Genomic DNA, 26,993 nt, shown 5'->3' with positions numbered 1-26,993 from the left:
ATAGAAAACACCCAAAGTTATCAACCCCTTGCTGATCCTAACTTCTACCCACAGAGACTCTGTAGACAGACCCTCCACGGCATCCACCTTCTCTACAGCCGTGACACCCCGCCACCTCTTTTGCCTCCCTCCCCGTCCTTCCTGAAACATCTGAATCCCGGCACCTGAAGTACCCAGTCCTGTCCCCGTAATGGCCTCCACATCACATTCCCAAGCAGCAATCCACGCCCTAAGCTCATCCACTTTATTCACTACACTCCTGGCGTTAAAAAAAAGACACACCTCAGACCCTCGGTCTGGGTGCTTCCCTTCTCCATTGTGGTGCTTCCCTTCACCATTTTTGTTTCTAAAATGGAAAAACCTTTTCCAATAATTTCTTCATTTACTAACAGCTTAGTACCAATACTGTATGAATTCAATGGTGTCCTATTCTGACCTTTATCTTCAGTGAACCTGGCTTCACCATGCTTCCCTGTAGATCTTAAAACAGTATTGATACTTGTTGTGTCCTTTTTGATCAACTACAACGTTTTCAATGCATGCCCAAAAATGCTGAGCTCACACTGTCTGAAAATTCCTGTCTGCATGAAACTAGGGCTCTGTTCACTAGAACAAAAAAATTAACACTCAAGAAGCCTGACACCATCCAGGACAAGGAAGCCTACTTGATTTGCTATCCCTTCCACAAACATTCAATTCTTGCACCACCGACAAACATTGGCAGCCATGTGTAACACCTATAAGATGTACTGTGGGAACTCAAAGTTCTTTGGGCAGCACCTTCCAAACCCTTAAAATCACTACCATGAAGAACAAGAGCAATAGAAACCTGGGAACACAACCACCTGGAGGCTCTCCTCCAAGTCACTCACCACTCTGATTTGATAATACGTTGCCATCCCTTCACTGTCAACATCCTGGAAATCCCTCCCTCATAGCACTGTGGGTGTACCTATACCTCAGGGACAGCAGGGGTTTAAGGAGGCAGCTCATCACCACAGTCAGAGGGGCAACTCAGGATGAGCAACAAATGCAGGTCTAGGCAATGACAGCCACATCCCTAAGCAAATAAAAAAAATCTAATAGTTCTTCAAACATATATAGTGATATACCAATTGTACTGCTCAACAAGTCAGTAACTAGCAGGCATAAATGTAGCTGATATCTGAACAATGAAGGAAGAGGTCCAGATTTTTTTTTTAATATATGCCTACAGAAGACTGTTACTCATTCAAGTTAGGAAAAGTGTAGAAGCTCATTCCGTTAGTTTTAAGACAGCCGTAAGGCATGGGAGCAGCAGCCAAGAGGCTAGAAAACAAATATGGGAAAACCCCAAAAAAAAATTTCTAAATCTGAAAAATTGATGCAAGGTGGTAAAGGCTGAGCTACGACAGTTATTAACTTATTTTACAACCAGTTCAAGGTGTATAACTTACTCTGATTATCATAATTAGATTTACTGTTTAATTAGCTAAATAGTGGATTAAAATATTAAGAATTCTGGAGTTTTTCATTATTTAAAATCTGTCAAAGAGTCAAGTAAATAAAAAGGAATTGATAAATAAAAGACGAGGCATAGGGTAGAATAAGGGTAGAAATCAGAATAATCTAAAAAGAACCTCCAATTTTGATTTAATTACCTAGGGTTACATAGGGATGGTAATGCCAATGGCATGCTGCACTGTAGCATATGGGAGTTTGTGGAGAGCACTGCAACTCTAGGCAGCCATGTCTGTAGTGTTCCAATCTCAAGGAACTTTGGTTGAATTATACATCTGGAGGTGCAAAGGGCATTATCCCAAAGGGAGTACCTGTAAACTTTGATTCAGGAGGCAGTCACACCCTTCAGGTTAGGTTGTGGGATAAGTCTAGTTAACGATCAGAGACAAAAAGTGTGACTGTAGGTCAGAGAAAGGAACCCCAGGTGCAGTCCAGAAAAGGCCTCAGCCTTTGTCCTTATCCAACCGATGCAATGTTCTTACAGCCTGTGTGGATGCAGACAATATCTGCAGGGTGAATGACTAACTGACCATGGCACCAGAATACAAGAGGCTTACGCAAGGAGAGTGAAAATAAATGTGATGGGGTATTGTATAGATGGAGAAGAGAATTGCAAGTTCCAATGTTGTATTGCCTGCCCAGTGCCACAGGCGATGACATCTTGCAACTGGGGGAGAATTTAAAATTGGGAGTGGGTCCAGTTGGTGCAGCCCACAAAGGAACCAATAACATAAGGAGAACAAGGAACATGGTTCTGCTGAGAGATTTAAAAGAGTTAGAATCAAAATTAAAATAATCTCAAAAAGGTACTAATACCTGCATTGTTCTGGAGCCAAGCATAATTTGGCATAGGGATAAATAGATAATAACTCAGAGTGGAGAGAGACAGGAGTGTCGCTTCAAGGAAGACTGGCATGGTACTGGGGAAATGAGCTGTTCAGCTTGGGCAGGCTTCATTTAAACCATGCTGGAATCACCTTTCTGGTAAATTAAATAACTACAGCAATAGACAGACTTCATGAAGGGGCATGCTGTTGGAGCATTCAAGAAGGGGCAAGTTCAAAAGCAACAAGAGAAATGTCACATCTGTAAAGCAGAGATGCATTTTTGGTAAAAAAAAATTAACTGATTGGGTCAGGAAATGGGATATTAGTGACTAAGATGACATTAGGAGAAATGATAAAGTCTAATGGCACTATATACAAATAGACAAAGCATTTCCAACAAATGAGAAGGTGGAGCTGAGATAGATAACATTTATCTGACACCTTTAACAAAATGAAATATCCCAACCCATTGACAGGAGCATTAAAAACAAAAATGAGACAGCCACATAAGGAGATATTGGGTGAGATGATCACAAGGTTGGTCAAAGACAGGTTTTCTTTAAGAAGGAAAGTGAGTAGAGAGCATACAAAGCAAGGGGGAGAATTTCAGAACTTGGGACTGAGGCAATTTAATGTGGCCCCAGCCGAGTTTAGGTGGAACCTGTGGCACTAATAGTGGAGAAATTATTGGGAACATACAAGAGGCAGAATGAGATGACCACAGATATTACAGAGGGTTGCGGAGTTGGAAGAGATTACAAAGATAGAGGACAAGGCCAGAGAGGGATTTGAAAACAAAGGATGAGAATTTTAAAATCAAGATATTGAATGATCAGGAGCCAATTTAGACCAGTAAATTCAAGGGTGATAGGGAGACAGGACTTGAGAGTTAGATACAAATAGAACAGTTTTGGATGACTTCAGGTTTATGGGCTGTACAAGATGGGAGACCAACCAGGAGCACATTGGAATAGTTGAGTCTTGAGGTATCACAGGCATAAATTTTTTGCAGTAAATAATCTGAGATAGATGCAAAGTAGAGCGATATTATAGAAAGGTGGAAGAAAGAAAGACTTATGGTATAACTAGGTTGGAAGCTGATCTCAGGATCAAACATGGCAACAGACTGGTTTCATCTCAGATTGCTCCCTGGAGGAAGTATGGAATCATTAATTAGGGAACTGTTTAGAGCAGTGACCAAAAACAATGGCTTCTATCTTCCTAATGTTTAAATCAAGGGAAATTTCTACTTATCCAGTACTGGATGTCAGAAAAGCAATCTGATATTTTAAGCAACAGTGGAATGATCAGGAAAGGTCGTAGTGAGGTGTCAACAAGATAGAGATAGGTGCCAGCAGCATACGTGTGAAATGCCATGGAGCAACATGTAGATTAGGAATAGGAATAGGCAAAGGATCGAACCTTAGGAAACAGAGGTAATTGCAGGAAGAAGAGAAACCATTACAAGTGATCTCTAGCTATAGGCAGATAAATAAAAATGAAACCAAATACGAGCAGTCCCACCCAGCTGGATACCAATGGAGAGGTGTTGGAGGAGGGTGGTGAGATCAATTACGGCAAAGACTGCAGACAGGTTGAGAAGAAAGGAATTAACCTGCGTGATAACCCCCATGAGTTTCCTGGGGAAATCCCTAATTGATCTCCCTGTGGAGTTTGTTGAATGAGTTCCATTGGTAACAGGGAACGGCCTGCCCATGTGGAACTCGTCACCTGAGCCCTTTATAAAGGCAGACACGAGGAAGCGTCTGCAGGACTGTTGCCCTGGCTGAGAACTGTTGTTTCAGTTAGGACTTTTGTACTAGAAGATGACACCCCAGATAGCAAAACTCCAGGTGGTGAAACCCTAGAAGGTGACATAACTTACAATGGGCTCCATTTTCATTGGAAGGGAGGCTGTTTGCTGCTGTATTAACAGGGTATTTGCTGTTGACATGTTACCTTGTTGTTTTAATAATTTATCAGTGAAATTATAATGTATTTGGATGAATTGTTTAAATAAAAAGTTGGGACTTGTGTATGCATACCACATAGTAGTAGCTTTGTGTTTAACAATAAATACTGTTCCTTTCCAGTCAGGCTTTGAGTTATTACACTTTGTCACAGTCAAAGGATGAGTTGTGACTTTAAAGAGCTGTTTTGGTACTACAGCAAGTCCTCAGTTCAAATCACACAGCTTAACATGGTTTCATTGTAAAGTAGTTTCTTTTTCAAGGCCTGTTTCCTAGACTTACGATTTGTTGTTACGTCATTGCCAATGTTATCATCATTGTTCTTGCACAAAAGGTATTTGTGACTGTACATAGGCATTGTAAAACTGCTTTCCTTATCTTGGGACATGTTTGGGTGAAAAATACACAGTATATCTTTCAGGTGGCTAACTGCACTCATCTGATCAAATTCCCCCTCAAATCTGGCCTTTTTCAAGTCTGCAGTAGGTGAAGCAAAAGCCATTTTAAAAGTAGAGAGCCATATGCAGCAGGCAAGGATTAAACATAACCAGAAGCAAGGATACAGCCATTTGAGCTTGTCTGCCATTCATTTTGATCAATGATCCAAAGAGGAATCAGGATATTGAATTCAATCGATTCCCTTTAGCCCCAAGAGCTACATCTAATTTCTTCTTGAAATCAGATGATGTTTTGGCCTCAACTACAGTGAATTCCACACATTCAGCACCCTTTGGATGAAGATATTTCTCCCCACCTCAGTTCTAAAATGTTTACCCCTAATTAATGACCCCTAGTTTTAGACTCCCCACCACTGGGAACATTGTTTCTGAATCTATCCTGTCTAATCCTGTTAGAATTTTATAAGATTCCCTCACTCTTCTAAACTCTAGTGAATGTGATCCTAACTGACTGAATCTCTCATAACAGACCTGCCATCCCAGAAATCAGTCTGGTAAACCTTTGCTGTACTCCTTTGGGCAGCATGGTGGCACAGTGGTTAGTACTGCTGCCTCAATGCCAGGGGCCCAGGTTCAATCCCGGACTTGGGTGACTGTCTATGTGGAGTCTGTACGTTCTCTCAGTGTCTGTCTGGGTTTCCTCCCACTGTTTGAAAGTCATGCTGGTTAGGTGCATTGGCCATGCTAAATTCACCCTCAATGTACCTGAGCACATGAAGTGTAGCGACTAGGGGAATTTCATTGTAACTTCATTGCAGTGTGTTATTGCAAGCCTAGTTATGACTAAAAATAAATTTAACTTTAAACTTTAACTCGATAGCAAGGACATCCTTCCTCATAAGTACACCAAAACTGCACACAATATTCCACGTGTGGCTTCACCAACGCCTATACTACTGCAGCAAAACATCCCTATACTCAGATCCTCACTTAATGAAGGCAACATACCACTTAGCTTGTTTACTGCCTATGTGCCTGCACCCTTACTTTCAGCGACTGATTCACAAGATCACCAAGGTCTCGTTGAGTATCCACCTCTCTCAATTTACACCCATTCAAGTAATAGTCTGTCATCATTTTGTTGCTACCAAATGATAACTTTAAGGTTTCAAATAACTCAGACACTGCCAGTGAAACATTTTAGAGATGGCTTCAAAGCATCACTGAAGAGGTCAACTCACGATGATTGACCAAACTGAGTGAAGAAGGTTCATCTGGGAAGGCACTTAACAGAGACTTCATTAGGAATATGCAAAGTCAAAGCAGCAGAGTGAGAAAGCCTTCAACTTAGCTTCAAACAACAGAGTCCAGAGATTGGATTTACCAACCATCTCAAGAGTCCATCAAGCCAGAGTGGAGCTGATGTCGAGTCCAGATGATCCATCCTCAAAGCTTTGACAAGGGGTCATCTGGGCTCGAAATGTCAGGACTTTTCTCTCCTTACAGATGCTGCGAGACCTAGGTGAGATTTTCCAACATTTTCTCTTTTGGTTTCCGATTCCAGCATCCACAGTAATTTGCTTTTAGCCAGAATGGAAGCAAATCACCCCAAACCTGAAAGACTGCTGCAGGAACAACACTCTCAGGACAGTGTTATCCAATTTGAGCCTAAGTATTTCTTTTATGGTGGAAATTACTTTAGCTCAGAATGCAGAACGCTGCATGAGTACGGTACGGTATTTCAAACTGCACATTGAGAGAAAACTAAAATGGAACTTAACACCAACTTTAACACGGATTTCTATGGGAATCCATGATGCTCTTCAAGTCACAATTTTCAGGAAAGCAACCACAACTTTAAGCAAGAAATTTTAAAGTGTGGCAGGGGCAGAAACCTGATTTGGAAGAATTAAGAGAGTTCTAGGAAAAGTGGGAACAGATTTGGAAGGTGACAACACATTCAAGGACTGATAAGATTGGTCATGATTTAACTGAATGGTGGAGTAGGGTCAAATGGCCTATTCCTGCTCCTGTAAACATTTGAAAAATTCAAAATTTTAAAGGGTGTGTGGAATTGGACTAAGTGTACATCTCTGACAGCTGACAGGTAAGATGGGCAACTGGCTTTTTCATTCTATGCTATAAAAGTTCCATGATTGGATAATAGTGGGAAATGTCAAAAACACTTTTCTGTTCTGGATTTTGGCCAATAATTCCTTACTTCCATTCACAAAGAGAATGTCAACAGTCTAACAATATTAGTTGTTTATCTGCCGATGGGATTTGGGTTCAAAGGTGCAATGGCACCTCAGATGACTATTAGAAATGAATCTTGGACAATCCCTAAATATTTCTTAGTAGCCATATACACAAACAGTTAAATAAAGATCAGTTAAAGATGGATCATGCATAGAAGAAAAAGTGGTATGGGTAGGTCACCAAAACCAGTAAAAAAGTAGAGAAAGTTGTTTTAACTCCACATGCTACAGACATTGGGCAGCAAACAAAGTAGTTCCATCCCACAGTGCTGTTATTCCTCTACAAGAGGAGGACAAAAATTACTTTTTATTTTAACCCACAAGTCTTATTTCTACCATAAGTATTATTTTAAATACTAAAAAATTCAACAGCGAGTGTCATTGAGTTATTACAGCGCTGGCGGCAATTCGGCCCATCAAATGGGGACCTACTGCCTACCTCCAGTCCAAAAAAAACCATTTGTCATGACTTGTATTTTGTTCTGAAGCCAATTTTTTTTAATCCAAACTGAAACTGACACCCTTATTCCACCAGCCTCAATTTTGTTCATCTGGTTTTTAAAAGGCATTTTCAAGGATCATTCATAATTACATTGCAGATTTAATAATGGACAAAATAATTAACACAGGTAAGCAAAGTTACAGTTTATAGCACAGTTAAGTTTCCGTTGCAAACAGGAGGCTTACCATGTCACCAGGTTTTATGGCTTGATACAAATCTGGTTTACGTATGTACTTAGCAAGTAAAAAAAAATCAATGGGAAACACTTAAATCGTTAAGCATACATAGTTTGAGTATTCCGGAGATGGAGTTTGATACTAATGTAGCTAAATAATTAACTGATCTTGTATCACTTGTCTCAGCTTTTAGACAAGTTCATTCGGAATAATAAATACGCGATGCTGATGTCAACTTTACATCAGTGAACTGTATCCCTTTGATAAAGTGAAACTGTACTACTAATGGCAAGAACTATGGATCCTTCACATTACACGCGTGCTGTCAGGGGTAATTTTGCAGTGACTAATCATTAAATTAGTTTCTAAGATTTAAAGTTTTCTTGCAATTTTTAAATTCTTCATTATTCCCCTCTCATACAGTATCTTCACGAACATAAGTATTTAATTTGGAAAAATTGACCATGACAAATAGCTAGGTACACAATATTTGTAATAGCCATCAAAATCAGTTTGACAGGTGCAAGCAAATATAACACAAGTCAGCTCATCTCACTGAAATGTCTATTTTTATTGAATGAATCCTACCAGAATACTGAAACAGAGATAAACCAACAAACTCTAAGTAATGAGTTAAAAAGGGCAGCAACGGTATCAAAAGATTGTAAGCACTTGGTATATGGCATTGCCAAGTCACAGTCTAAACTTAACTTTGAGTTACACCAATGCTCAAGTATCATGTGCAGTACAGATGTGGTGAGCAATAACCATCTCCAACAAGACAGAATCTCACCATCTCTTCTTGGCATTTAATGGCATTACCTTCACTGGATGACCCACGTTCAACTTCCCGGTGGTTACCACTGATGGACAACTGAACTGGAACAATCTTATAAATATTGTGCCTACAAGAGCAGGTGACAGGTTGGGAATTCTGTGGTGAATAATTCACTGCCCGACTCCCCAAAGCCTGTCCACCATCTACAAGGCAAGTCAGGAGTGAGATGGAATACTCCACTTCACTGGATGATTGCAGCTTCAAAGGCCCTCAAAAAAAAACTTGAGAGCTTAGAACAAAGCAGCCCTCCTGATTAACACACCATTCACCTCCTTAGTCCTTTATCTCACTGGCACTGATGCACAACGACAGAGTGCAACATATACATGTCTCGGCTTCTTCGACAGCATCTTCCAAACCCACAACCTCTACCATCTAGATGTACAAAAGCAGTAGAATGCACAGGAACATCACCACTTGCACATTCCCCTCCAAGCCAAACAGCACCACAATTTGGAACTAGATCAAAATCCTGGAACACTGTTCGGCACTGAGTGCACCTATGCCAGATGGACTGCAGCGGCTCACGACCATCTTCTCAAGGGCAACAAATACTAGTTTTGCCAGTGACACCCAAAACCCATGCAAGGATGAATCCCATGTACGATTTGAGAACTCTCCTACTAAATATTTAAATTTCTATTAATGTATCACAATATAATTTGGACTTGTGACACCAAAGAATTTTTTTGTGCTTTTGCAATGCACAACTTGGCAATATTAAATATTTTTCTGGCAAAGAATCACATTATTGGAGCGCAAGAACCAAATATTTCCTATTAAGAGCTTTCAAAAGAGTCAGAATGTGAAACAGAAATGCTGGAAAGTCTAATTCTGTTCTCCCTCTACAGATGCTGTCAGACCTGGAGATTTTCCAGCATCTGCAGTATTTCACGAGTCAGAAAATCAGTTACTCGCCGAGGACTTTCCAGCATCTGACCTGCTTTTGTAGCCATCATATTTAATCGACTGGCCCAGTTAGGTTTCCTGTTTACAGAAAGGCAGTGAAGCGCATCTTGTCACTGAGAAGTGCAATGTTTATCTAAACGGTGGTAGGCTTCACCGGGAGTAAGCTATTTCGATCAAGAATTATACTCCCTAACGAAGCTAATAAAGAAATTGAGCAAAAGATTTATGTCAAGAACTTAGGTATTGTAGTGTCACAGACATGGTGGCAATGGTTTGCACTGCTGCCTCACAGCACCAAGGACTTGGGTTTAATTCTGGCCTCGGATGATGTGGAGTTTGCACATTCTCATGTATGGTGTGGGGTTCCTCCAGGTACTCTGGTTTCCTTCCTCACTCCAAAGATGTGCAGGTTAGGTGGATTGGCCATGCTAAATTGTCCCTTAGTGTGAGGGCAATTAGCAGGGTAAAATGCACTGGGGATAGGGTCTGTGTGGGTGTGTCGGTGCAGGCTCAATGAACTGAATGGCCTCTTTCTGCACTGTGGGGATTCTACGATTAGCGAATAGAAACAGAAGATAATACAGCTGAAAGCATGACTGGGCAAGTGGTGGCAGGAGGGAAGGATTCAGATTCCTGGGACACTGGGACCAGGTGGGCCAGATGGGTTTCACCTCAACAGGCTTGAAACCAATATCTTTGTGAAGCCAATTTGAGAGGTGGAGGGGTGTGGCACTAAGTTGTTGCAAGAGGAGACACAGTGGAAAAGAAACCGGGGGGACAAACAGCAATTGAACAAAGAAGAGCAGGAATTATGTGGCAGAGAAAAGCAAAGTCAACTAGCAGGGTGTTGGAACGCATGTATGTTATTAATATGGTGCATTGCAAATATGGGTTATGGATTAAGGTACAAATTGCAACACAGGTTTATGATATATTTGCTATAATGGAGACCTAGTTTAAACGTTGGCAGGATTGGGATTATTGGCTACAATACACTCAGGAAGGAAAAAGGGCAGACGTAAGGTAGCAGTATTAAGGATAATATTGGAGACAGTGTTAAAGATTCAAGTAGCTCTGAGCTGTTGTGTCTTTTATCTATTTTGATCTCCAAATAGCCAGGAGAAAAGGTGAGTAGAGGAGCAAATCGAGGCAAAAACTAATACAGCAAAAGTAGTCAGGGACCTTAATTACCCTCATGCAGAATCAGAGGTTAAAAAGAATAAAAGGCAAAGAAAGGTAAAAGTTCCTAAAATGTGTATGGGAGAACTTCCCTAATATCAGTTTTTTTAATCCCAAGGAGGATGGAGTGCTGTATGTAGTTCTGGGGAATTGAAACTGGACTGTGTTGCAGTGGGAGAAATTCTAATTAATAGTGATCATACTGGGGAGGCGGTGGTGTAGTGGTATTGTCACTGGACTGCTAATCCAGACAGTCAGGGTAATGCTCTGGGGACCAGCACTTGAATCCCACTACAGGAGTTGGCAGAATCGGAATTCAATAAAATATATATTGAAAGTCTTAATGAACATAAAATCATTGTCTATTGTAAAAACGAGATGGGTTCAATATCCTTTAGGGAAGGAAACCTAGCCTGGCTTACATGTGACTCCAGATATATAGCAATATGGTTGACTCTTACCCGCCCTCTGAAGTAGCCTAGCAAGGAGCTGTATCAAACCATGGTACTTTGAGTGTATTTATACCACAGGGACTGCAGTGGTTTTAAAAAAAAACAGCTTATCTCTACCTTCTCAAGGCCAATAAATTTTGGTCTAGCCAAAAATAAAGCAACTATGAAAAGGGATAAAGAAAAGCAAAACATACCCAGCTGGAAGAGCATCAATTTCAATGTTCTAAGAATCCACTACAGTTGATCTGGAAACAATTGTCCTGATCTTCAGAGGCATCACTATAACAATTCATTGCTGAGGGGCTCAGCTTTCAAATACAAGGAAGGAGATGTTCTGATACTTATCCACTGAATGTGCATCAAGCAGGCAAAAGGTTGGAGCTTGTCCATTCACATACAATTGAATGGTGTAACCAGTTTTAAATATGACAAACTTTTTGGCAGTTGAACACTTATACACAAGTCTAATTCCTTCAGATCTTAATGATTGTTCACAGCTTAAAAATAATTTGAAAAACAAGTTGTCTCTAACCCTCTTGTTTAATGCTAACTTTTCCCTCTCTATTTCATCTCCTTTTAATTAAACATTCTAACCTGTATTTCCTAATTTAGATATTTAGCTATTGTCTCATTCAGCATTCAGCAACTGCAAGAAATGAGTTGCAAGTGAATTAGACCAACATGCAAATTTGGAGATTGGCAAAGAGAAAGTACAAACAGCCATAAATTCCAACCTCTCCCCAGCTCACATTAAATAAGGCATTGTCTATGCAAAGTTGAGGGGTGCTTACAAGAGAACATAATGGAAGTACACATGACACCCTGATGGTGGATAGGATCTAGACGATGTGAGATGTTTAAGCTAGTGTCCTAGCAGGCATGATCTCTACTCAGTTATCAAGAGTTAACAAATACATATTCTTAGGTTAAAAAAAAACTAAGATTCCAGGATGACTAACATGCTAATGAATTAAAGAACAATTAAAGAATTGCAATTAACATTTCTTATTGCAGTTCTACCATGTTAAATTTATTGAACTTTAAATTATTTGATCAAGATTTGTTCCATTGTTCCTAAACTTCTTCAAATACATTTTGTTTCCGTATTCATTTCATGGGGAGTGGGGGAAGACAGGGTAGCAGAGTGCACTATGCCAAATATACTTATAGGTTTAATAAAAAATTATGCAGATAAGCAATTCAACAATCATCCACTAGGGAGAGATAGCAATCAGTGCACAGAATGCAACACTGCTCTTGCCTTTCTATTCAAGGCTGCAGTGTTCAATATTTAATTTTTGCAAGACATCTTGCTTGTTTTTTTAAATTAAGACAGTAATCTTTACCTTAATGTGTTTAGTAGGATTTGGGTGAGTATGTAGATGACTGCTAATGCCATTCTGCACCCAAAAAGTTATGCTGCAAATAAGAAAGGATATCGCAAATGATCGCGTTTTTGGCTCTCAGGATTTCCATTCTGTGTTTTCGCTTGACTTCTGATATGATCTTGCATTCGGAGGCCACACTATTTTAAAATTTGGTTGAGCCAGGTGCAGTGATCCTGAGCAAGTTTCTCCCAGGACTCAAAATCAATTTCAAAATTCTGAAGTGAAGTCTTGTAGTGCAGTGTCCTCTAGTGCTTTCTTCACCCATGATGAAAGCACACCCCAGACTCAAGCTCTCCAAGGAACATTTGCTTTCGTATATTGTCAGACATTCTGACCATGTGACAGGCCAACTCAAATGTGGCCATCCCAATAGGGGGTAGATGCCTGGTATTTTGTCCTGCCATCCAATCTTTAGGAGCTTGCGAAGGCAGCTCAAAAGAAAATAGCTGGACTTCTTGGACTGTATGTCAGCTTCATGCAAAGTCTTGCATCCGTAAAGCAGGGTAGGTAGGATCATTGCTCTACAGATTTGATTTGTTAGGTAGACTTGCATCTCTTCGTTCCCAAACTGACAGTTAAAAATCTGGCAAATGCTACCAATAGGAATTTTTATATGATGCTACACTAGGAATTCTTATATGTTTCAGCTCAAAAGATTGCGTTACTGAGCTAAGTGAACTTATTTGCTGAGGAATTCTAATCATGAACTAAAACCTTGAACTTGAGAGTTTTCCTGGAACAAGTGGAGGATCACCATCATGGGAAGCATTGGGATAGTATGGCAAGGAAAAAAAAAGCACAGGCACTTACCACTAGCATACAGCCCTGTTTAACTTCATTAGTTATTAGGAATGGGTTAGAATCATAGAAAACCTACAGAGCATAAGGAAGCCATTCAACTCATCAAGTCTGCCCCGACCCTCCAAAAGAACATCTTACCCAGACCCATCACCCTGCATATTCTCAGAAGGCTAAGAAAATTTGGCATGGTGTTATGGCTCTCTAACTTTTACAGATGCACAATAGAAAGCATTCTTTCTGGTTGTGTCACAGCTTGGTATGGTTCCTACTCTAAAGCCGCAAGAAACTACCAAGAGTTATGAAAGCAGCTCAGCCCATCACACAAACCAACCTCCCATCCACTGACTGTCGACACTTCCAGCTGCCTCAGAAAATCAGCCAGCATAATCAAGGACCCCACGCACCCCAGACATACTCTCTTCTGTCAGGGAGATACAAAAGTCTGAGGTCACATACCAATCGACTCAAGAACAGCTTTGTCCCTGCTGTCAAACTTTTGAATGGATCTATCTCCTATTAAATCAATCTTTCTCCACACCCTATGACTAACACTACATTCTGCACCCTTTCCTTTTCTTCTGAGGAATGTGCTTTGTCTGTATAGCATTCAAAAAATACTGTATATTAATGTGACAATAAATCAAATCAAAACCATCACTAATCCATTTAACGTACACATCTTTTGACTGGCCTACATTATTCACGGTACATGCAAGCACGTTGTCGTGGAATTGAGCCATTTTGATAAATTATTCAGGGTAGCCAAATTTCTCCATTTCCAAGGCCCTCATGGTTGACTGCATCAAAAGTCTTGGTCATGTCAACAAATATGGTGTAGAGGTCCTTGTTCTGTTTTTAACTTGTTTTCTGGAAGCATCTAACTGTAAACACCACATCAGTGGTTCCTCAATGTTATGTTTTCCTGGTGTTTTGGGAAGGAATTCTGACTTTAAGCCTGACTTGGAATTTATGATGGGCTTGCCAGTCATGTGCATTCAAGGTTTCACTGTCAGCTTGGCTGCTGTTTTAGTTAGGTGGTGTTTGGGCATCAGAATGAAAAGCAATGTTTTTCTCTCTCTCCCTGGAGTTGCACATTCTGCTGGCTAGTTGGAAACAGGTTTCCTGGCCATCTTGGTATGAAAATTTCGCTGGTGGTGGTTTGCCAACTAGTACCTAGAGTCAGTCTCTCTCTCTTTTCCTGGTGTTTTGGGAAGGAATTCTGACTTTAAGCTTGTGTATCAAGAGAACTATAGCATCCAAAGGACCAAGTGCCAACATCACATAAGTATTTGTATTTTCCCATGCTAAACCTGTGGCAAGGGTTTTGTTTGGTTGGAATTGTATTTAACTGTTAAGGTTTTTGCAATAGCATGGTTTTTTTCCCCCTGCCTGTCATTGGTAAAAGTTATTGCTAATTTTATTTCTACAGATGTTAACTGTATTCTTAAATAAACGTTGTTTGATAAAAGCACTCAAGTGGGTCATTTGAATTATATCTGAAGTGAAACCTCATGCTTACCCTAGCCAAATTCAAATTGCAAAAATCTTATGATCCAGGCTGACTTCATAAAACACTGACCTGAATTATAACACATGGGGCAGACCTGTGGATGTGTCAGTAGACAATGCTTGGGATACTGATGACCTGTCATCGTGATAAATCCTATAGATGCAATATTCCCCCTCCAGTAGCTTCTGGATACCATTACTATTTTCATCTAAGCAATCTTGATGCTCAAGAGGTAGGCCAAGGGCCTCGAACAGTGAAGTACACCGCAACAAGTGTCGATTTGATCAGGTAGATCTTTGAAATTGTTTAGCTTTGAAATGAGGGGGAGATGCCGGCGTTGGACTGGGGTAAACACAGTAAGAAGTCTCACAACATCAGGTTACATAAGAAATAGGAGCAGGTGTAGGCCATCTAGCCCTTCGAGCCTGCTCCACCATTCAATAAGATCATGGCTGATCTGAAGTGGATCAGTTCCACTTTCTCGCTCTCTCCCCATAATCCTTAATTCCCTTGTCTATCAAAAATCTATCTACCCGTGACTTAAATATATTTAGCGAGGCAGCCTCCACCACTTCAACGGGCAGAGAATTCCAGAGATTCACCACCCTTTGTGTGAAGAAGTTCCTCCTCAACTCCGGTCTAAACTGCTCCCCCCCCACTTATCTTGAGGCTCTGCCCAAGTCCTGCTATCCTTTCTAAGTGGGAAGAATCTCTCTATCTCTACCCTTTCCATCCCCTTCATTATCTTATACGTCTCCAAAGGTTAAAGTCCAACAGGTTCATTTGGTAGCAAACGCCACTAGCTTTCGGAGTGCTTGTTGCTCCTTTTCTTCATGACTGTCCCACTATGTTAGAAATGACAAATACAATCACGTTCCTGTCTTGTAGCAAAGCTACAAGATTTGATGCTACCCCAGCTGAAATCTACAAAACAGAAGGTCAATATCTGGTTAAGGAGCTCACTGAACAATTTTAGTCTTTGAGAACAAGGAACCATCCATAGATACAAGGAGCAGCAAGCGCTCCGAAAGCTAGTGGTGTGCGCTACCAAATAAAGCTGTTGGACTTTAACCTGGTGTTGTAAGACTTCTTACTAGCTTTGAAATGGTCAGACTTTGGTCCAGCACATGGTTTTACTCAAATTCTACTTGTGCTTCTGCTTGGTGAACAGTCAATTAGATACAAATGCATAGAATGGAAGTGCATTCAGAGCATTTTACTGCGTTTGGGAAGGCAGAAAACTAAAACTGTGTCAGTGATTAAGAGCGCATGCTCAGCACACTTCAGGAAGAGAGGCCATTGCTGTTGTGACTGACAACCACGTTTTTAATGATGGCTCTTTCCCAGGTCTGGTGATTTTGCAATGAAGTCACTAAAAATGATTAGCTTGTCTAACTTTGGCACAGTAGCCAAAGGAGGAGGTCAAGCAGAAATCAAAAAAATCAAAATTTATCCTTGACTTCAGAGTGCGTTATGGTTAAGGATGTATGCACAGATGAGTTGATTGTCTGTTGCCAATGCAGGGGGAACTTAATATGTCTTTGTGATGGTGCTAACATTTAGGAAGGCAAATCAATTTACTGACAAGATGGTCCATGGCAGCAAAGCCTACTCCAACTTGTGTTATTCTCCTTTTCTATACTCATTCCAAAAGAATAATCTGCACCAATTTTCTTGAGCTGGCCCTCCTCAGGTAGGCAAATCTAATCTGCCAGGATATACAGATCCCTGAGTCGCCAATAGGTTGGAGACCCATCAACTGATTTGGCCTACCCAAAGCAGTTGATCAGGGTGTGACCACTGTTGCATGCTAACAGCTACAGGAGCCACAGATGAGAGTTGGGCTAAGGTTAAGGTCAATGCAGAATGAGCCACTCCAAAGAGTGGTGGATCTGCCTATGGGAGATACTACCCCTTCCTTCATAGCTGATATGATTGTAATCTTACTGTCTACTCTGCATAACCATCAACTCCTTTGTAGATCAAATTGTGTCTGGCTCAGCCTTGAATATATTCAATGACCTGACCCTCACTTCTCTCTCTCCAGATGAGAATTCCAAAGCCAAATAACCATCAGAAGAAATTCCTCCTCACCTCTATCTTAGATAGATGTAAGTATTCAAAACTAAACTTTCTGAAGTCACATTGCACTTTGGGACACCATACATGGAGTTAAGTTAGCATTCTGTATTGATTAACTACATTTTTGAATCCATTCTTACTAAAATAAGTAGAAAGTGCCAAATAAAAACATGGAACTTAAAATTTAGGATAAAATATCTTGCATTATATATCACTATGAAGCCAAAGATTATAGGGATAGAAAATAATAGTTTTGTGCAAATGGGATAATGATTGCATGCTTTCAGTTTAAAATAAAGGCACAATAGCTAAATATGGCTTCATTCGCTAATAAAAACAAGTTGTGTGTTTTACAATCATAACTATTGGGATGAGGAGGGAAATGTGCATGTTATACAAAATCAGCTGAACCATTCAAGGCTCTTGAATTAAATATAGAAAATGCTGGAAATAATTAGGAAGACTGGCAGCATCTGTGAACAGAGAAAAACAGTTAGCATTTCAGGTCAAGGGCCTTGCTTCAGAACTGATAGAAGATAGAAATGTAATAGATTTCAGGCCACTGAAAAGGAGAAGGGCCAAGGAAGAACAAAAGGGAAGGCTAATGATAGGGTAAAGGGTGGGAGAGATTAACTGACAAAAGATTTAATGGTACAAAAAGCAAAGCAAGTGGTAATGCTGTAGTAAAGAAACTAAAGATTTGTCCAGATTGGGTGTGAATGGCAAAATAAAGAACTGCTGTGACTGAAAGCAAAACAAGTGGAGACATTACAGTCCAAAATTGTTGAGCCCAATGTTGAACTTGCTCGGCTTTAAACCACAGTTGAAGGTGAGCTGTTGCTTCTTGAGCTTGCGTAAGATCTTTACTAGAATGGTGCAGCAGGCCAAGGAAGGAAAATGGTAATGAGTGACCAAGGTAGAATGAAAATGCAAGCTCAGGGTCTGCTTGTGGACAGAATGGAGGTGGTATTCCACAATAGGGTCATGCAATTAGTGCAGTTCCAAATTTGCATTTCTGTATTCTTTTAGTCCCATTCGCCCATGAACGTACACAACTGGCCAACATTTAGATTCAATCATAAATGGCTACTTAAAACTGCACAATGCAATACTCTGGTCACAGAAGTTTACAGCATGGAAACAGGCCCTTTGGCCCAACTTGTCCATGCTGCCCAGTGTTTACCACTGAGCTAGTCCCAAATATCTCTATACCCATCTTACCCATGTAACTGTCTCAATGTTTTTTAAAAGACAAAATGTTACCTGCTGTACTATTGCCCTTGGCAGTTCATTCCAAACACACCACCCTCTGAAAAAAGTGCCCTTCTAGATCCTTTTGTATCTCTCCCCTTAAACCTATGCCCCCTACCTTTGGGAAGAGATATTGACTATCTAGCTGATCTATGCCCCACATTATTTTATGGACCTCGATAAGATCACCCCTCAGCCTTCTACGCTCCAGGGAAAAAAGTCCCAGTCTATCCAGCCTCTCCTTATAACTCAATCCATCAAATCCTAGTGGCATCCTAGTCAATCTTTTCTGCACTCTTTCTAGTTTAATAATATCCTTTTTAAAATACAGGTGGTGACCAGAACTGTACACGGTATTCCAAGAGTGACCATACCAATTTCTTGTACAACTTCAACAAGAAGTCCCAACTCCTGTATTCAGTGTTGTGACCAATGAAACCAAGCATGCGAGGTGCCTTCTTCAACACCACCTATGACTCCACTTAAGGAGCTCTGAACCCGTACTCTTGAGATTTATTTGTTCTCTAACTCTCCCCAATGCCCAACCATTAACCGAGTAGGTCCTTCCCCAATTCAATCTACCAAAATGCATCACCTTACATTTATCTAAATTAAACTCCATCAGCCCACTGGCCCAATTGATCAAGATCCCATTGCAATCCTAGATAACCTTCTTCACAGTCCACTATGCAACCAATCTTGGTGTCATCTGCAAACTTACTAAATTCACATCCAAATCATTAATATAAATGACAAACAGTGGACCCAGCACTGATCTCTGAGGTACTACTAACCACAGGCCTCCAGTTTGAAAGACACCCCTCTACATCCATCTCCTGTTCTCTGATATCATGCTAATTTTGTATCCAGCTGACTACCTCACCCTAGAACCTGTAAGATTTAACCTTATGCAACATCCTATCATGCAGTACCTTGTCAAAGGCCTTGCTAAATTCTATGTAGATAACGTTGATTGCACTGCCCTTACCTACCTTTTTGGTTATCCCTAATGGCATGCAAATATTTCAAACAGCAGTGCAGTTTATTATATGAATATAAATATTTTAAAGTACAATTGCAATTTAATATTGATATTCTCTTCAAAGTTCCAGTGCATACTAAATTGTACCAGGTAAGAGGTAGGTCACTAAAACTTAGCGTCAATGTTAAACTGATAGTTTTGTTTTAATGATTTGGTTGTTAGTTGGCTAAGTTTACACCAAGTGTGTCTAAAGAAGCGAGCAGCCTCACAAATTAAGATTGAAGAAAGTCAACTCCCTCACACAACAAATTCATTAAAATCTGTATAATTTAACCTACAAGGAAACAGCCATAATTACTTGAAAAAGAACCAACGTTGTAGACCATTTTGTCTATTTGCCCATCTCCCAAGTCCTATATTTGACCTACACCAAAAAAGGTATTGAACTCAGTGATTGTGACCTTCTTAGAAAAAGGCAGAATTTCAGAATGTGGTCTCAAACATGGGGGAAAAAATCAGGAAACACAATCTCAAGAAATAAAATCAGAGTGTGATACCTTCAATCAATTCAAGGTCCCAAATATAGGGGAAAATAGGAACATGGTTATTGGACAACATCTAGTTTATTATGAAGCATAGCATGTGGGGCCATTTAACAAGAAGTTAAATAAAGAGACAACAAAGGCAAAGATGAGGACTTCGCAGATGAGTTGAGACAAGAGTGGAGCCAGGCATTGTCATGAAGGCAGCCTTGGTGGGGGTGTATCTATGTGGTCAGATATTTATCCTGAGGTCAATATGACACCAAGACTGTAAATAGTCTAGTTGTCTCATTTTATCGAGAGGGAGTTGCTGGCCATTAAACAAAATTTGTAGTATGGACTGGAAACTTATTTCTCTAACACTTAGCTGGAGGAACTTGCTGCTCAGCAGTATTGAATGTTGGACAAACAGCATGACAATTTAGATACAGTGAAAGGATTGAGGGATTTGGTTGTCACGTGAGCACACATTGTCCTTAGACAAAAGGTTATCTGGAGAATGCTTGTTTTTAACATGTTGCACAAGTAATCCTGAACATGATAGTGATGTGCTGCTGCAATATTGATATATCATTTAAACATATCAAATTATATTAACTTGAGAACCAGGATTTACTAGCCTTGATCAGCCCTGATCACATTGATCAGTCCATAAGTGCAGAGCTTCTTGGTCTTAAGGTTATCTAACAGCAAAGATGGTTCTAAAGTGTAAAATGACATACACCACAAAAGAAAAAGGCCAAATTACATGAATCAAATCAGTGCCACTTTGTCCAATTTAAATGCTTCACAACACAAATTGAAGGCAAACAAAATTTCCCATTGCATTTCTATTCCTCAACTGTATTATTTGCAATACAAGAAAAACAATACCCTTGCACACCCAATTATATACTTACATGCAAGTACATGATGCTAAAAAGATAGGATGCACACATTTACGGAATTTGCTGTATCAATGTTGCAAATCCACTCACACACTTTTGTAGATTTCAAACAGGCTGACGCACCAGATGTTACTTTGACACTTTTAAAGGAGAACTGTCAAAAAAAAGACTAATTTATCAATGTAGAGCTAAAGGTATCAGCACTGCCATACAAAACCAAATAGAAACGGCACAAAACGAACTCTACGTGGACCATACTGAGCACCTGAAACTAAAAATCTACATATGGAAACATCACACACATGCCTGTTTGAGCCTGATCTATATGATCATTTGCAAAACAGCATGAAACTACATGTGCAAATAGGTTAAGAGCCTGAAAAATTGTTCAATAACTGAAAAGATAATAACTGCCTGGATTATGCAGACTCAGAAGAAAATTATTATAATGCTCATCCTTTATTAGGATGTTTTGCAGCAGATAAACTTAGTGTGAATTAACTAGTAAGGTATTCCAATTCATTTTCAGCTAGCTCAAAAGTGGTCACAGGAGGTTCCCATGGTTTAATTTGAGACAGATCTTACTATCCAGTGTAACTGTAATGAAAAGCAGCAAACCACAACAACTCCATAGTGTGGTGAAAGGTGGTAATTTTTGGCAAGTCAGAATGCTTGCAGATATTGCAGAAAAGCTTTTAAATTTAGAATTGGTGTCACAATGACTAATGTTACTGAAGCAGAACAAGAGCAGGGACTATATTTGGAGAGGCTGCCTGACATGTATCTTTGAAACAACCTGTAACAAATTCCAAAATAACAGATCCTCCTGGAATTCAGTAAGATAGCAGAGGAGGTATAGCGTGAATTGAATCACAAGCACTCAGATATAATTCAACAGTTGGTCTGCAAACAGGAAGAAAGTTAAAATTACGTACTTGATGCAGGCAGTCGTAATGGAACTCGTTAAAGGCTTGTTTCTATTTTGCAGGCATCTGAAAAATAATAAATTGCAAAAATTTAACTAGCCAATGCTATTAATGGTTTAGATAATAAAAATAATGCATAGTTTGCTACCTTGAACATACCTTGTTATGTGCATAAGTAACTGCAGATTAGTTTCCAATAACTCAGTTTCAGGTTTTTATGAATCAACATCTTTATTCAATGTATTTAAATTAGTGCAGCTGACATTAAACAAATAACCCACTATGGTACATTTCTTGCTAAGATCTGGAAAATTATTATATAATTAGACATCCTCAGGTTAGACTATTGCTCTAGATTTTAGAGCTTAACCTACACACATTAGGAAGTGCAGACTTGAAGTACCACACAACCCAATCCTTAAATGAAAAACTGCAATCTATGCAAAAACTGAAATCCTTGTAAAAGTGATTGTGTAACCTTTGAAAAACATTCTCTTCACATTTTTTTGTTAATATTTAACAGTTGAGTAACCTCAACATTTTCAATCCTACATAAACTTTGAAATTGTACACAATGCATCTTTTAACATAACATTTACACATAAAATACAAGTGCTTCCAGTAACTATGGAACGTGATCCAGTTTCATTAAACTCAGAACAAAAAGGGACATGTGTCAACGCAACTTGTCCATTTTTATTTGGAACGAGTGCAGAGAACTATAGTATGACATCCTTATACAGTTCAATTTACCAAGTGACTTCACTTTAATAGTTAATAGATTTACAAGGTAAAATTCTCATGAATGCAAAACAACTTAAAAATTGAGAGTCTAACTGACTTTAAAATTAGATGGAGCTTTAACTATTTCCTCTACTTCAACTTACAGAAATTAACTACTGTGAAAATTTCTTTTGGATTTTTTTTAAAAAAGTGAGGCAGCACGGTAGCACAGTGGTTAGCACTGCTGCTTCACAGCTCCAGAGACTTGGGTTCAATTCCTGGCTTCAGTCACTGTCTGCATGGAGTTTGCACACTCATGTCTGCGTGGGTTTCGTTTGGGTGCTCCGGTTTCCTCCCACAGTCCAAAGATGTGTGGGTGCGGTTGATTGGCCATGCTAAAATTGCCCTTAGTGTCCTGAGATGTGTAGGTTAGAGGGATTAGTAACTGTGTTCGGTGAAGACTTGATGGGCCGAATGGCCTCTTTGTGCTGTAGGGTTTCTATGATTTCTTTGAAAAGGCAGGGGTGGAAAAAGGGTTGGCAAAAGCGTGGGAATGCATCCACTTCCAATTTAACTGGGGCAGGTTGGGAATCAGGCAAGCACCATTTAACGTCCTCAGATTAGGCTACTGCTCTACCCAAGGTGAGTCAGAAATCATAATGTTTAATGAGGCTGCCTGACTCAGATTTTAGCAGCTCAACTACTGTCAGACAGATCTATTAGTAATGGGGGAATCTGGCATTTGAGGGAGTAGAAGAAAGGCTGTGAAAACAGCCAGATGCAGCAATTCAGGTGTTTTTTCCAACACTATTGGTGGTTCAGAATGGCTTCTCATTTGCCTAAATTTTATATTCCAGATATTGCAAAATTACTGAAAACTGGGCATGCTGCATCACAATTTGACACATCTATTTACAGGAAAATATTTAAATTTGCCAGCTTGAAATTAAACTTAAACATTCAAAATGCACAGCCCAGATTTCAACCAAATTCAAACTCTCAGAATGTTCAGATTTTATTACAGTAGTGATGTAGAACACAGACTTAGGTCCAAACCACTAGCAACTTGGCAAGGAGTACATGTTCTTTATTCGAGAATCAGGCCACAAGATTGAAATCTATTGAAAGTGATCCAGAAGCCTGATCGAATGAACCAAGAGATGCAAGTTCAAATCCCACCCTGGAAGCTGGGGAGATTAATAAGTAGATTGCTAACAGTGATAGCAACCCCCATGTAACTACCAGACTGATGAAAAGCCTAACTGATTGGGACTGATGCCTACTTGGAAAAAAAATTTGCCATCCTTACCTGGTCCAGTCTAAATGAAGTTCCAAATCTTCAGCAATGTGACCAATTCCTAACAGCCCTATGCAAGGGGCAACCAGGGAGGGCAATAACTGAAGGCCTTTGACAGTAATGCCCACATTCAATAAATGAGTCACGAACTTAGATAAGAATAGTTTCTCTTATTTGTTGAATTGCAGTGATACATTCAGTGCAAACCAAAATATTTATCCTAATTTACAAAAAATGGTTTAAATAAAGGATTGGTAAAGTTCTGATGCAATAAATTACACTGCTTAAAATGTAAGTTGAAACACAAGAAATATTTTACCCATAAAGATTTAGTAAAATGAGATTACCCATCCTACAGGATCTTTAGCCCTATCACTACACACAACTTCAACTTGTCAGCTTCTTGGAAAGCCACAGTCTGTGCACACGCCTGAAAACGTCATGAGTACCTCAGCAGGTTCTTTTTCTACTTTCACATCACTGTTGGTGTTCCCCAAGGCTCTGTCCTTGGTTCCCTCTTATTTTTCATCTACATGTTGCCCCCCTCCCCCCCCAACCATGCAAAGACTATAGTTCTCAGTTTCCTCTAACTACCACCATCTCTCTTGAATCCTCTACTGTTGCCAAATTATCAAACTACTTATCTGACATACAGTACTGCGCAAGTAAAAGTTTCCTCCAAATAAATATTGGGAGACAGAAGCCATTTTTGGGCCCCAGCTCCAAACTCCATCCTTCTGGACAATTATCTGGACCTAAACTAATATGTTCATAATCTTGGTGCCATATTTGACCCAGAGATGAATTTCAGAATACCTTTTGGCACAAATACTTCCCACTTCCACATCCATAACATTGCCTGTCCCTATTCTCTGCCTCATCTCATTCATACCTGTATTATCTCTGGATCTGTCTATTCCAAATTCTACCCCTCAGACTATAAAACTTTGTTGCCCATGTCCCATCCACTTAGTCCTATTCTCACTAACCTACATTGACGCCAGCCAGATAAAGTCTCGCATTTAATATTACCACTCTTGTTTTTACATTCCTCCATGGCCTCCCCATGCCCCACCTCTAATCTGCCCAGGCCCTACAACCATCCTCAGTACTGTGCACTGCTACTTCTAGTCTCCCCAACTACACCATTGATATCTGGGTCTTCAATTACCTATACACTAAGCTCTGGAATTCCTCCTGATATCTCCCACTTCCTCCTTTAACACACTCCTTAAAAAGGATTCTTTGACCAAGCTTTTTTATGGCTCAGTGTTATAATGCTCCTGTGAAATATTGGGACATTTTATTACATTACAATCCAAGTTATTGATGCTGTAGATAGGCAATCAAAAAAAAGGCCTACTTCCATGCTATACAAGGTTCCACTTAGGGGCTGCACTCTTACTGGAGTCAGAAGACTATGACTTCAAATTCCCAGCACAGAAAGTCCAGCATATAATCTTCAAAGTACTTTCAAGTATTGCACTGTTGGACTTGCTGCTTTTCAAATACAAATATGCCTTCTTGGGGGTCATAAAATATCTATCATACTATTCAAAGCAGAGGAAGGAACTTCTCCTTGGAGCACTGGCCAATATTTATCCCTTAAATATTACTAAAAGGAAGAGTTTAATTAATATCTCATTGATGTTTGTGGGACTTGCTGTGTATAAATTGGCTGCTGTATTGCAATAGTGACTACAATTCAAAAATACTTCAAGGATGTCCCAATACAGGTCATGAGTGACGGTTATAGAAATGCAACTTCTCTCTTTTCTTACAGGTTACATCAGCTCAGTATGACCTGAAAGCAATGTGAAACTCCTAAACCAATCAATGTGAACCTCACCAAGTCATCATCCCTGGAGGTATAGTGGTAAATAGATAATTTGAGGAAAGAAACTTACCAGGCAAAATATCTAACTTCTTCATTCCGCATCCTCCAGACACTGTAGGAGCACACAAAAGGGGCACAAATTTAGGAGCGTTAACTGTTGCAAAATAAACATACTACAGATCAAAGCACATTCTTCTCATGGCACCGGCGTGAACTGCAATTAAACAGATATCAACTGAGTGAAAACCAGGAAGCAGCTGTAAATTAGGTAGAATGATCTTCAACCTTCAGAATAGGAAATCAGGCTAATATTAAAACACCAATACACAAATAATTTTCCACTTGTGTTATAAACCCTGCCCTGTGGAAACTAAGTATCTACCACTGAGGTTGAGAGGCCTTGATCTAACAACTGGTTTTAACCTACCCACTTCAAACAGCAAGATAAGCATCTAAGAGGAGCACTGAATTTCCAGGTGGTTCTTCAATTATGTATTGTGGGCGAGCTGCACATATAAATAGTGCTTAGGTTTGGCAGCTCACCCACTGATGGCAATACATTCTTCCACTAAAAAGGGACATTGCAACATCCTTACCACAAGAGCAGAAACAACTGATTTCTAATTCATCATGATGTTAATAAGTAGTTAAAAGTGTGGGAGTGTCCCAATTTTCCTTTTGAAGCACGATAATGTTGGCAAACAAATCAGAAAAGAACATGTTTCCCTTGGATGGGCACTACATTCTGTGAAGAGTTCATGGATTTATCAAGCAACCAAGTCGGTCAATGCCAAGGACAAGGTTGCAAAGCAGAATAAATTTCAAAGACCTACCAGATATGCTAAAGCAGAAAACTCCACGTTTTGCTTATAAAAGCATGATACTTGTTTCTGCCATCACTTTATCCAGGCAAAAGGTCCTATTACCATGTAAATTACTTTTCCCATCTACATTGAAAACTTCCCACCTCCTCTTTACCAATCCTGAGCTGGTACTGTTTGTTACTTCCACGCCAAGAGCAACCAAAAGCTTGAGGAGTGGGTTTACATCATTGAGCCACCTCCAGAACAATTGGGGCCATTTTCAAAGGCTTTGGTTGTGACATCCACCATTGCATGATGCACAAGTTCTACTGATAAAATCCAGTCCCCTCTCCTCTAGCATGTCACCGATTCTGGTCAATTTAGCAAGAGTCCTCTCATCTGCTAAGCAAAATGATACTGCTTAGCAAAAATCTTTAATGGTGCTGAGAAGGGAACCAGATGCCAATTCTTAAATGGCAGAAATACCCTCTCAAACAGCAGGACATTAATGGCCCAGTCACTAAACCTTCTTCCAGGACCTGCGTTTAGTCATTCCCATTCCCCAGGATGTTAAAGAACATCCTGATGGGCTCCACTGTCACCCATCCAGCCACACTTCAAGAGTTAGTCCAAGGCACTAGTCAACTCCACCAAGCTAAGCGGAGTAATGAGCTTTTAGGCATCCTGTGACCACCAGCAGCAGGTTCTCCCATAAAACTCAGGACAGATCCACAAAAGAGCATAGGATTCGGCTTGCGTTTAAAGTTAAAGTTAGTCAGTCACAAGTAGGCTTACATTAATACTACAATGAAGTTGCTGTGAAAATCCCCAATCACCACACTCCAGAACCTGTTCAGGAGAATTGAGGGAGAATTTAGCATGGCCATGTACCTAACCAGCACTTCTTTCAGATTCTGAGAGGGAACCCGAGTACCAGGAAGAAACCCATGCAGAC

The 26,993-nt window shown here is 39.9% G+C and overlaps 1 protein-coding gene across 3 annotated transcripts in view; it reads right to left on the bottom strand.

The window, feature by feature from the left end:
• LOC145347778 (guanine nucleotide-binding protein G(I)/G(S)/G(O) subunit gamma-12) overlaps positions 1-26,993 on the bottom strand; it is a 119,513-nt gene that overhangs the window by 75,148 nt on the left and 17,372 nt on the right. For all 3 annotated transcript variants that reach the window (XM_080195577.1, XM_080195576.1, XM_080195578.1), the window contains exons 2-3: positions 25,306-25,347; positions 21,388-21,444 (exon numbers count right to left, since the gene is read on the bottom strand). The gene's annotated coding sequence lies outside the window, so the exon portion shown is untranslated. The remainder of the gene's footprint in view (positions 1-21,387; positions 21,445-25,305; positions 25,348-26,993) is intronic.

Source organism: Carcharhinus amblyrhynchos, chromosome 9 (assembly GCF_965287045.1).
Source record: "Carcharhinus amblyrhynchos chromosome 9, sCarAmb.v2.hapA, whole genome shotgun sequence".
NCBI classification, from domain to species: Eukaryota; Metazoa; Chordata; class Chondrichthyes; order Carcharhiniformes; family Carcharhinidae; genus Carcharhinus; species Carcharhinus amblyrhynchos.
The sequence above is the reverse complement of the archived record's forward strand: the minus strand, read 5'-3'. Positions and strand labels throughout refer to the sequence as shown.